This window comes from Astatotilapia calliptera, chromosome 3 (assembly GCF_964374335.1).
Source record: "Astatotilapia calliptera chromosome 3, fAstCal68.1, whole genome shotgun sequence".
In the NCBI taxonomy this organism is placed as follows: domain Eukaryota; kingdom Metazoa; phylum Chordata; class Actinopteri; order Cichliformes; family Cichlidae; genus Astatotilapia; species Astatotilapia calliptera.
In genome coordinates this window covers 10071383-10081390 of record NC_137424.1, presented here as the reverse complement: position 1 = coordinate 10081390, position 10008 = coordinate 10071383, and the positions used below count along the sequence as shown (strand labels likewise).

At 38.0% G+C, this 10008-nt stretch overlaps 1 long non-coding RNA gene across 1 annotated transcript; it reads right to left on the bottom strand.

Moving 5' to 3' along the window:
* Positions 1-1744: 1744 nt before the first annotated feature.
* Positions 1745-6326, bottom strand: LOC145425201 (uncharacterized). Its single transcript, XR_013905866.1, has 2 exons — positions 5025-6326; positions 1745-4931 (listed from the first exon to the last, which is right to left on the bottom strand). It is a non-coding gene; the product is annotated as an uncharacterized LOC145425201 (long non-coding RNA).
* Between the last annotated feature and the right edge of the window lie 3682 nt (positions 6327-10008).

The following is a 10008-nucleotide window of genomic DNA, read 5'->3' as shown; positions in this document are numbered from 1 at the left end:
GTACTGGAACTGCTTGGATAAAAGTTCTCAAAGACGTCTATGAAGCGCTGGATGCAAAGAACTACTGTGCAGCTCTTTTTATTGATCTATCAAAGTCTTTGACACTGTTGACCACAACAAAAAATCTTCTGGCACAACTTCACCTACTTCCAAGCTGCGTGGAGAGGATGAGGATCTAACAGCACAGGAACTCCAGCAACACTCAGCAGCAGCTGCTCCCAGTCCCTTGGTTTATGAGCTGAGCTGCTGACCACAGCATTTTATGTCAGAGATTACTGGAAATAGGCCTTTCAGACCGAGCAGCTGGCTGCTTCTCTAATGTTCTTTTGGACATCAGCAGTGCGTTCAGCTCAATGGTCTCTCTTCCAGCTTTTTAAATGTCACTGAACGAGTGCACAGGGTTCTGTCCTGGGCTACTTATGTCAACGGTGTGGCACAAAATCTAGATGCATCTGTTCATTTTATACCATCAACATAGTTTTCAAACCATTACAGCAGCTGTTGATAGTATTCAGTCTCAGCTGGCTCAGACTGGCTTTAAATGTAGAAAAAACCAAAGTCATGTTGTTCACAAACAGAAAGAGGGTCCGGCTTTATTTCCTTCTCCTGTATCTGCTCAAAGTATTTCTATTGAAACTGTGGCCTCGTACACATACCTCGGTATTGTGGTTGATGACAGTCGTTCCTATAAGCCACACATTGAACATCTAATAAAGACACTGAGGCTGAAGTTGGGCTTCTCTTCCAGGAACAGATCATGTTTCACAGGAAAAAGCTTGTTGCTGCCACCTTTTTTTTTACCTGCCCTGGATTACAGTGACATGATTTATATGAATGACTCTGCTCGCTCTCTTCATCTGTTGGATTTTGTCCATCATGGGGCATTAAGATTTATAACTGTCTGTAAACCTTTAACACACCACTGTACTCTGTGTTCTCTGGTTAACTGGTCCTCATTGGTCTTACACAGGATGGTCCATTAGTATCATTTGATCTATCAATCTGTTTCTGGGTTACTGCCTCCTATTTATCAGAGTACATGTTAGGCAAACAGTTTAGTCACAGCCTGCAGTCTCAGGACATCATTACATCCACTGTTCCATCAGTTCATGCAGAGCTTGGGAAGAAGGCGTTCTCCTTTTCTGCTCCGTCTTCATGGAAAACATAACCGAAGGATTTAAGGCTCTCCGTTGATTTCACTTGCAGACTTCAAAAGACGTACACATGTTTTTGTGAAACCATCTCTGGGAACTTGTTCTCGTTTTTAATGTGACTGAGTACATTACACAAACTTTTCTCTTATTGTTGTAATTTTAATGTTTGTCTGGAACAGGTCTCTCTTGTAAATGAGACATTGAGTCTCAATGAGCCGACCTGTATAAATAAAGCTTCAATTACAAAGTCCTTTGTATAAAAGCTCCTTCAGCTGCCAGTGGGACGTGCTGTGGCTCTATCGGTTGCTGAGCCTTTATATTGTTAGTTAGAAACTACAAATATAATGGCTCACTGTATTTCAGAATCAGAGAAACTTTATTAATCCAGGAGGGAAACTGAGTTGTCATAGCAGCAAATATACAAGAAACAACAAGCACTCATATAAAGTGAGTGTAGAAACAGTTATGATAAATAAATATTCAGATAAATAGAGAAATACAGAAATATAGGTATAAATTGTTACGAAATCAGTTTTACTCCGGTTCTTTTATTCGTCGAGGCATCCAGAGACGGCACCAGAACTCAGTAGTTATTTCACAAAACCTTTATTCATCTTCATTTAAGAATAAGAATCTTTACTCTTTAATGTCACAAATTTCTCTTTGTATGTAACATAACAACATACATGATGCAGCTGCAGCAACTGAGGCGAGGAGAGAGGCAGCAACAAGAAAACTGGAAGAAGGAGACCAACAACACCACCTGTGGAAATCTTTCCCCAATCAAGCGTCATCATATCAGCATTTCATCAAAAGCACACATGCTCCGACCTGACAATGCAGAGCTGTGGCAAAATCATTGAAATCATTTATGAAACAAATGAGTGCATCAAAAATAAGAGTGGAGCTGCAATGAAAGAGAAGTGAACTTTCTTCAGTCAACACAAAGTTTTCCCTGACAGGTGACATTTAATTAAAGTGACTTTATCACCACACACACATTCAGAGGCAGTCTACAGGAGCAGAGCTGCAGCTATTCAGCAAATGTCTCCCTGCAATCCTCACTGCAACACCTACATGTGAAAATGAAACCACCTCTACTGTTCACACATGAAACGTCGTGTGAAGAACCAGTTTTCCTCAGATCTCTGTTTTAGTAACTCTGAAGTCTGAACTTTGGATTTTTGCATCCTGTTTGTACTGATAACTGTCAGTGGATGATTTTGATCCCAAAGAAATCTTTAACACACATGTAGTGATGGGACGTGTGCACTGAAACAATGGTTAGGAAACAGAAATCGCCTGAGAATCTGCTCATGTTTAAGATTTCTTCTTTACAAACATTTTCTATGGCTGTTCCCAGTATGACCAGTGATACAAAGCATGGGAAATGGGGATTAGTTCATTCAGACAAATACACTTTTTAAAATGTAAAAATAAAGAAATGAATCAATAAAATAAAAAGTCAAAGAAATAAAAAATAAGGGTCTGAGGCGTCTGTCTCACTGTATCCATGGCAACAATTTACTTTCTGTTTGAAATCAAAAACATTTAAGATTCAAATTCAACCACAGATGTGTTCAATTAAATATTAAATGAAGCAGTGCAATGTTTTTATCACTATCCAAGTTTGAACTCTAAGTAGAAGATTTAAAAAAGCAACACACACACACACACACACACACACACACACACACACAGTATGCAGACATGATTTAGCTGATGATAACATAACGACTGCACAGACCCGTGGGATGATTCATGTCCTTTTTCTTACTCTATGCAATGATGAACTTCTTGCTTCAGGACCTTCTTGATGAATTTGTTTTCTAATCCACAGTTTTCTACCTGATCTGTGTGTTTGAAGTAAAATGTGTTGCTTCAAATGTAAAAGTTAAACAGACAGAAAGCATCAACGTGGACTTCAATCAGTGTTTTGTGTTCATACAGGTCAGCTGTTGCACACAGAGCTCCTGGATTTACACTGTGCCCTGGTTCCTGTGTTTCTGTATGTAGTTTAGTCTAAAGTGGATCCTCCTCATGTACAGACTGAATTATCTGTTCAACAATCAGCATTTCTGATTCATGGATTTCATTTGTTTTTGCTAGTTTTGACTGAGATTTCAACATATCTGTGGTGGCATCTGTTCAGTGTTATGGAGGTTTTACAGCACTAATCTCACTTCACTGCTTTCTTTCATTTGCGCAACATCTCTAAAGTTAGAAATATCCTGTCTCAGAGTGACGCTGAAAAACTAGTTCATGCATTTATTACTTCCAGGCTGGACGACTGTAATTCATTATTATCAGAATGTCCAAAAAACTCGCTGAAAAGCCTTCAGCTGATCCAAAATGCTGCAGCAAGAGTCCTGACAGGGACTAGAAAGAGAGCAGATTTCTCCTGTTTTGGCTTCCTGTTAAATTCAGAATTCAAAATCCTGCTCCTCACATACAAGGTCTTAAATAATCAGGCCCCATCTTATCTTAATGACCTTGTAGTACCATATCACCCTATTAGAGCACTTCGCTCTCGCTCTGCAGGCCTACTTGTTGTTCCTAGAGTATTTAAAAGTAGAATGGGAGGCAGAGCCTTCAGTTTTCAGGCCCCTCTTCTGTGGAACCAGCTTCCAGTTTGGATTCGGGAGACAGACACTATCTCTACTTTCAAGATTAGGCTTCAAACTTTCCTTTTTGCTAAAGCATATAGTTAGGGCTGGACCAGGTGACCCTGAATCCTCCCTTAGTTATGCTGCAATAGATGTAGGCTGCTGGGGGATTCCCATGATGCATTGAGTTTTTCCTTTCCAGTCACCTTTCTCACTCACTATGTATTAACAGACCTCTCTGCATTGAATCATATCTGTTATTAACCTCTGTCTCTCTTCCACAGCATGTCTTTATCCTGTCTTCCTTCTCTCACCCCAACCGGTCGTAGCAGATGGCCCCGCCCCTCCCTGAGCCTGGTTCTGCCGGAGGTTTCTTCCTGTTAAAAGGGAGTTTTTCCTTCCCACTGTCGTCATAGTGCTGCTCATAGGGGGTCATATGATTGTAATTTTTTTTCTATGTATCTACTGTACAATATAAAGCGCCTTGAGGCGACTGCTGTTGTGATTTGGTGCTGTATAAATAAAATTGAATTGAATTGAATTGAAGAATTTTATAATGAACTATTTACAGGTGTATACAGACGGGTCGAAAGATCCCAAACCTGAAGCAACAAGTGTAGCAGTGGTAATTCTGCAGTTAAGGCTCAAGATTGCAAAAACAACATCAAATCTTCTGAGTATATATGCAGTTGAGTTATATGTCACACTGTTGGCTTTAGAATGGGTGGAAGACAGCAGAATTTCAAAAGTAATAATATGTAGTGATTCATTGTCAGCATTGAAAGTAAATTTGTATGACGTCCTTTTGCTCATCATAGAGTGTCTGAAGAAAATAAACATATAGTGATAATGTGGACTCTGGCTCATAGAGGTATTGTGGGTAATGAAAGAGCAGATTGGCTAAAGCAGCTGTTAAAAAAGTAGACATAGATGTGCAGATACCATTGTTGAAATCTGAGGGAAAAGAATAGTTTGGCCACAAAGTAAGAACTTCTGGAGAATGGCATGGGATAATGGAACAAAAGGGAGACATGGGTACAAAACACAATAGAAGTTAAGAGGAGTAGTGGGTTAAATAGGCAGCAGGAGAATACAAACAGGTCATTGCTTTCTGAATGGTTCTCTTTTTATGATGGGGAAACATCCGACTGGGTTATGTGATGGTGTAATGCTGTGGAGACGGTTGAACATGTGGTTATTAGTTGAAGTATAGAAGTCAAAGGAGAGTGTTGGGGGTGGGAACTGGTGGTGAAATGAAACTTACGTTTGAAAAAGTGGTTAATCAGTTAAGTCCTGATGAGGTGAAAGGAGTGGTTTTTCATTTTTGAGAAATACTGATGTCATCAAGAGGATCTGAGGATCTGGAAGAGAAGTAAGAGTAAAAGCCAGGAGATGGCAGTAGTGCAACATCTTTGGATGCAAGCTGCTGTTAAAAATGACAGAAGAAGAAGTTTGCTTGATCGTTCCTCAGCTCGTCTGTGTGAAGCTGAGTGTAAAGAGGCTCCTGCTGTCAGAGAAACACTCTGACTGTTTCACAGAGTCAGACATGTTCAGACTCAATCTCAGTCAGAAACTCAGCATCACATTGATGAAGCTGCAGATTCATTGAGGTTAATTTCTGATTCATTTCTTTGCTACCAGCTGAAATTTAAATGTAATTTAAAAGAAGGATTGAAGGTTATTGAACCCAAAGATTTCACATGAATGTGTATGAATTGTATGATATGTCTCTCCTATTTTTCCATGATCATATTTTGATGTTGATTGTGATTGGTTTCATTTGTTTCTTCGTTGGTTGTAGTGTTTTAATGTTTAGATTGTCTTTTGTTCCATGTTGTAATTGTGTATAAAGTTTGATTTGAATGACAGTTACACTCAAATGTTTTCAGTGTTGCTGTGTTGAGTGTTTGCATGTTTAATGTTTGTATGGAAGACACAGAAAGACATGTGACTAAAGAAATCTGTGCTAGAGGGACTTTTTAAATAAATAGTAGAAAACAAAACAGATGTTGAATTCTTTAGAGAATTTTCTAAAAATCTTTTTCTTTCTAAACAGAATCCAGAATATTAATGTTTGACATGGAAGCTGTTTCTACAGGATCCTGATGGACACTCAGAGGTTTAGAAAATGTTCTCATTAGTTGTTTACAGCAGAAAATCAACCGATGTGAACCAAAACAACAGAAATGCACAAGTGGTGTGTGAGACTAGAAATGATAGAATCAGTGCTGCTGATTTCATTACTCTGAACTTTTAAAGGCAGGTTTTGTATCTGAGAGCAGGGACACTTGCTGTGTTCAGTGACTGTAAGTTCAGGCTACCCTTGATTTAGTTGCTAGATGTTTTTAAACTGTGTTTATTTTATAAGGCTCATTAAAAGCCATCTGAACTAGAGATGGACCGAGCCGATGTTGCATATCGGTATCAGTCCGATACTGACCTAAATTACTGGATCGTATATAAGTAATAAATAAACAAAGATGTAATCCGATCTACTAAATATCACAAAAGCTCCTCAGAAAACTTGCGACATGGCGTAACCCAACACATGACCACATAGGAGCAGTATGTGTCACGTGATAGAGCGGCTGTGGTGTGCGAGACCTGTCGGCGGTCTGGTGGAGCATTTGGAGCCTCGCGACGTGCTTCCAAACCGGCCGACGTGGTTTCTTACGGACTCATCTCAGACCCAAGACTTTGAAGGCTCGCCGGCTGTAAATCGTCTGTAATGAGACGCTTTGCATGTCTGAGCTGAAGTTTGTTATCAGTGTTTAAAAAGGCTGCATCTCTGATGGTTGGCATTAGATCAGTGCCTATGGAATTGGCACCTTGCACATTTGGAAAGGAACCAAGACTGAATTATATACACAGGTTTTAGAGCAACATGTGCTCCCATGGAGATGATGTATTTTACATGTTTATGGAGGATGTTGCTAAGCTGCACACTACAGCAGGGCTTTGTAGTGGAAGACCGCAAGTCCTGAACCAGATATTTGATGATATTTGTGACATCACGAGAGGAAAAGCCGCAGGACTGTTGAGCAGCTCTGTCCCTTATATCAGACAAAAATGATGCTCTCCCAAAAGTCCAGCACCTGGTCTCCTCAGTTCCCAGGTGTTTATGGATGGTTGTTGAAAGTAGAGGTGATGTTGGAAACATGGCCATGCTGCAAGCTTTTTGGGATGTTGCTGCCACCAAATTCACAATGAGCTCATTTGTTTTCTATGTTGCATTATGAGTAAAGTATGGGTTCATGAGATTTGCAAACCATTCAATTTTATTTACATTTCACACAGTGTGTCAACATTTTGTCATAAAATAATATTAACAACAAGAAACAGCAACAGCAACAACAATAATAACTAGAAAAATTTGCATTTCCTGCGAAAATGCTGTGTGGATGCCTTAACGCTGAAGATGTCTGCAGAAAAAAGCTGAAAAAGTTGAAAAAAAAGGTTGCCCTGAGAAGGATTCAAACCTGGCCCTCCTGGTCTAAGGGCAGCTATTTAGCTCACTGAGCCAAAGTCATTCTCACAAAGAAGAGGTGGAGAGATTGACAATTGTGCTGAAATGAGCAGAAGCTGCTGAGAATTGTGCTGATAAGAGGTGGAAAGGCTGAAAATGTTTCAGAAGAGGTGAATAAGCAGAATTTGGGCAGAAAAGAGGTGAAAACTCTGAAAATTTTGCTGAAAAGAGTTTTTTTCTGAAAACAGCAGAAAAAACTGAAAATTTTGCTGAAAAGAGTTGAATGAGCAGAATTTGTGCTGAAAAGAGGTTTTTGCTGAAAACAGCTGAAAAAGCTGGTATTTGTGCTGAAAAGTGGTGAAAAAAACGAAAATTGTGTTGAAAAGGGGTGAAAAAGCTTAAATTTGTGTTGAAAAGAGTTAACAAAGTTTAACTGTTGACTGAAAGAAATGTTGCCATAAGCGGGATTTGAACCCAGGCCTCCCAGTCTGAGAACGGACGCTTATCTCACTGAGCTAAAACACAACTCAGTCCAGCATGCAAAATCAGTGAGGCCATTGATAATGTGTTCCATTCATTTCAATGGTCAAAAGTCATAACAAACATCAGCAGAAATAGCAGAATATTTTAAAGTTTAAACATAGTATTTCTGCTAAAACTTAGCATTTAAACTAAATAATATTTTTTTTCCTGCCAAATCATAGCATTTGTGCTGGAACACAGAATATTCTGCCAAATCCTACAATTTGTGCTAAAACATTATTTATGATTTAGTAGAAACACTGGGACTTGGTAGAAATACTATGATTTACATGAAATACTTTGACTTAGCAGAAGTACTACAATCTAGGAAAAAAGTACTACAGCATAGCAGAAATTCTATCATTGAGCAGAATTACTAGGATTTAGAAGAAATACTAAGATTTGGCACAAACACTGATGTGGCTCAAGAACCTTTATTGTGCAGTTATACTATGATTTGGAAGAAATACTATGCTTTGACACAAATACTATGATTTGGAAGAAATACTATGTTTTAGCACAAATACTATGATTTGGCTCAAATACTATGATTTACCAGTAATACTATGTTTTGGAACAAATACTACACTTTGTCACAAATACTATAATTGAGTACAAGTACTATAAGTTTACAGAAATACTATGATTTAGCAGAAATGCAGTGTTTTTGCAGAAACACTGTAATTTCGCTTAAATAGTATGAAATAGCAGTAATACTATGATTTGGCAGAAATACTACTTTTTAGCACAAATACTATTGTACAGAATGGTGTACGTCAGTTTAATGCTGGGTGGTGCTGCAATAGTAACTATCCTCGGTCAGAAGGAGAGGCTGACATCCAGGGATTAGATTACCACAGGTGGAGTTTATTGCGGTCAGATGGATGGTACAGGGAGGTATGGCATACAGTAGGAGGATGTGGAGAGGTGATATGGTGTGGTTTCTATGATTAAGAACAGGGTATGCATTACAACATGCATACAGATTAAAGATTAAGAAAACTGGCAACAAATTCCTCCACTACAAATCAGTCTGATACCACTTTTTACAGGGTTCCCGTTTACTAAGGCACTACCCAAAAGGCGCCACAAGAGGGCACTCCAACACAAGAGATGACCTATTTACACTGATGCACTTAGTAAACAGCCCCTACTTAGCCACTACATAATACAGTGATAATACAGTATTCAAATTCACACAAATACTATGATTTGGCAGAAATACTATGACTGAGTAGTAATACTCTAACATAACAGATTTCCTAAAAAAACTATGAAATTGCAGTAATTCTATGACTTGGCAGAGATACTACGTTTTAGCACAAATACTATAACAACGCAGAAATACTATGACTTAGTAGTAATACTATAACATAACAGTTCAATGTTCTTGCACAAATACCACAATATGGCAGAAATACTATGTTTTAGCACAAATACTGTGATTTGGTATAAATACTATGATTTGGCACACATACTATATTCCGCAGATACACTATAACATAACAGATATTCTAAAACTTAGTAGTAATACTATAACATAACAGAATTATTATTTGGGCACAAATACCACGATTTGGCAAAAATGCCATGATTCAGCACAAATATGATGACATGGCAAAAATACTATGATTGGGTACAAATACTATGATTTGGCAGAAATACTCTGATTTAGCAGACGTACTATCTTTTGGTAGAAATTCCTGCTAAAAGGTAGTATTTCTGCGTTTTAGCAGAAATACTGTAATTTGGCATAAATACTATGATTTGGCATAAATACTATGCCTTAGTAGTAATACTATAACATAAGAGATATACTATGGTTTTGCAGACATACTATGTTTTTGCACAAATACCATGATTTGGCACAAATGCTGTGATTTAGCAGAAATACTATGATTGGGTTCAAATACTATGATTTGGCAATAATACTGCGTTTTAACAACAACTACTGAGATTTGATTGAAATACTATGATTTAGAAGAAATACTATGACTCCATACAAATACGATGCTTTGGCACAAATACTATGATTTGGCAGAAATACTATGACTTAGTAGTAATACTATAACATAACAGATTTCCTAAAAAAAACTATGAAATTGCAGTAATTCTATGACTTGGCAGAGATACTACGTTTTAGCACAAATACTATAACAACGCAGAAATACTATGACTTAGTAGTAATACTATAACATAACAGTTCAATGTTCTTGCACAAATACCACAATATGGCAGAAATACTATGTTTTAGCACAAA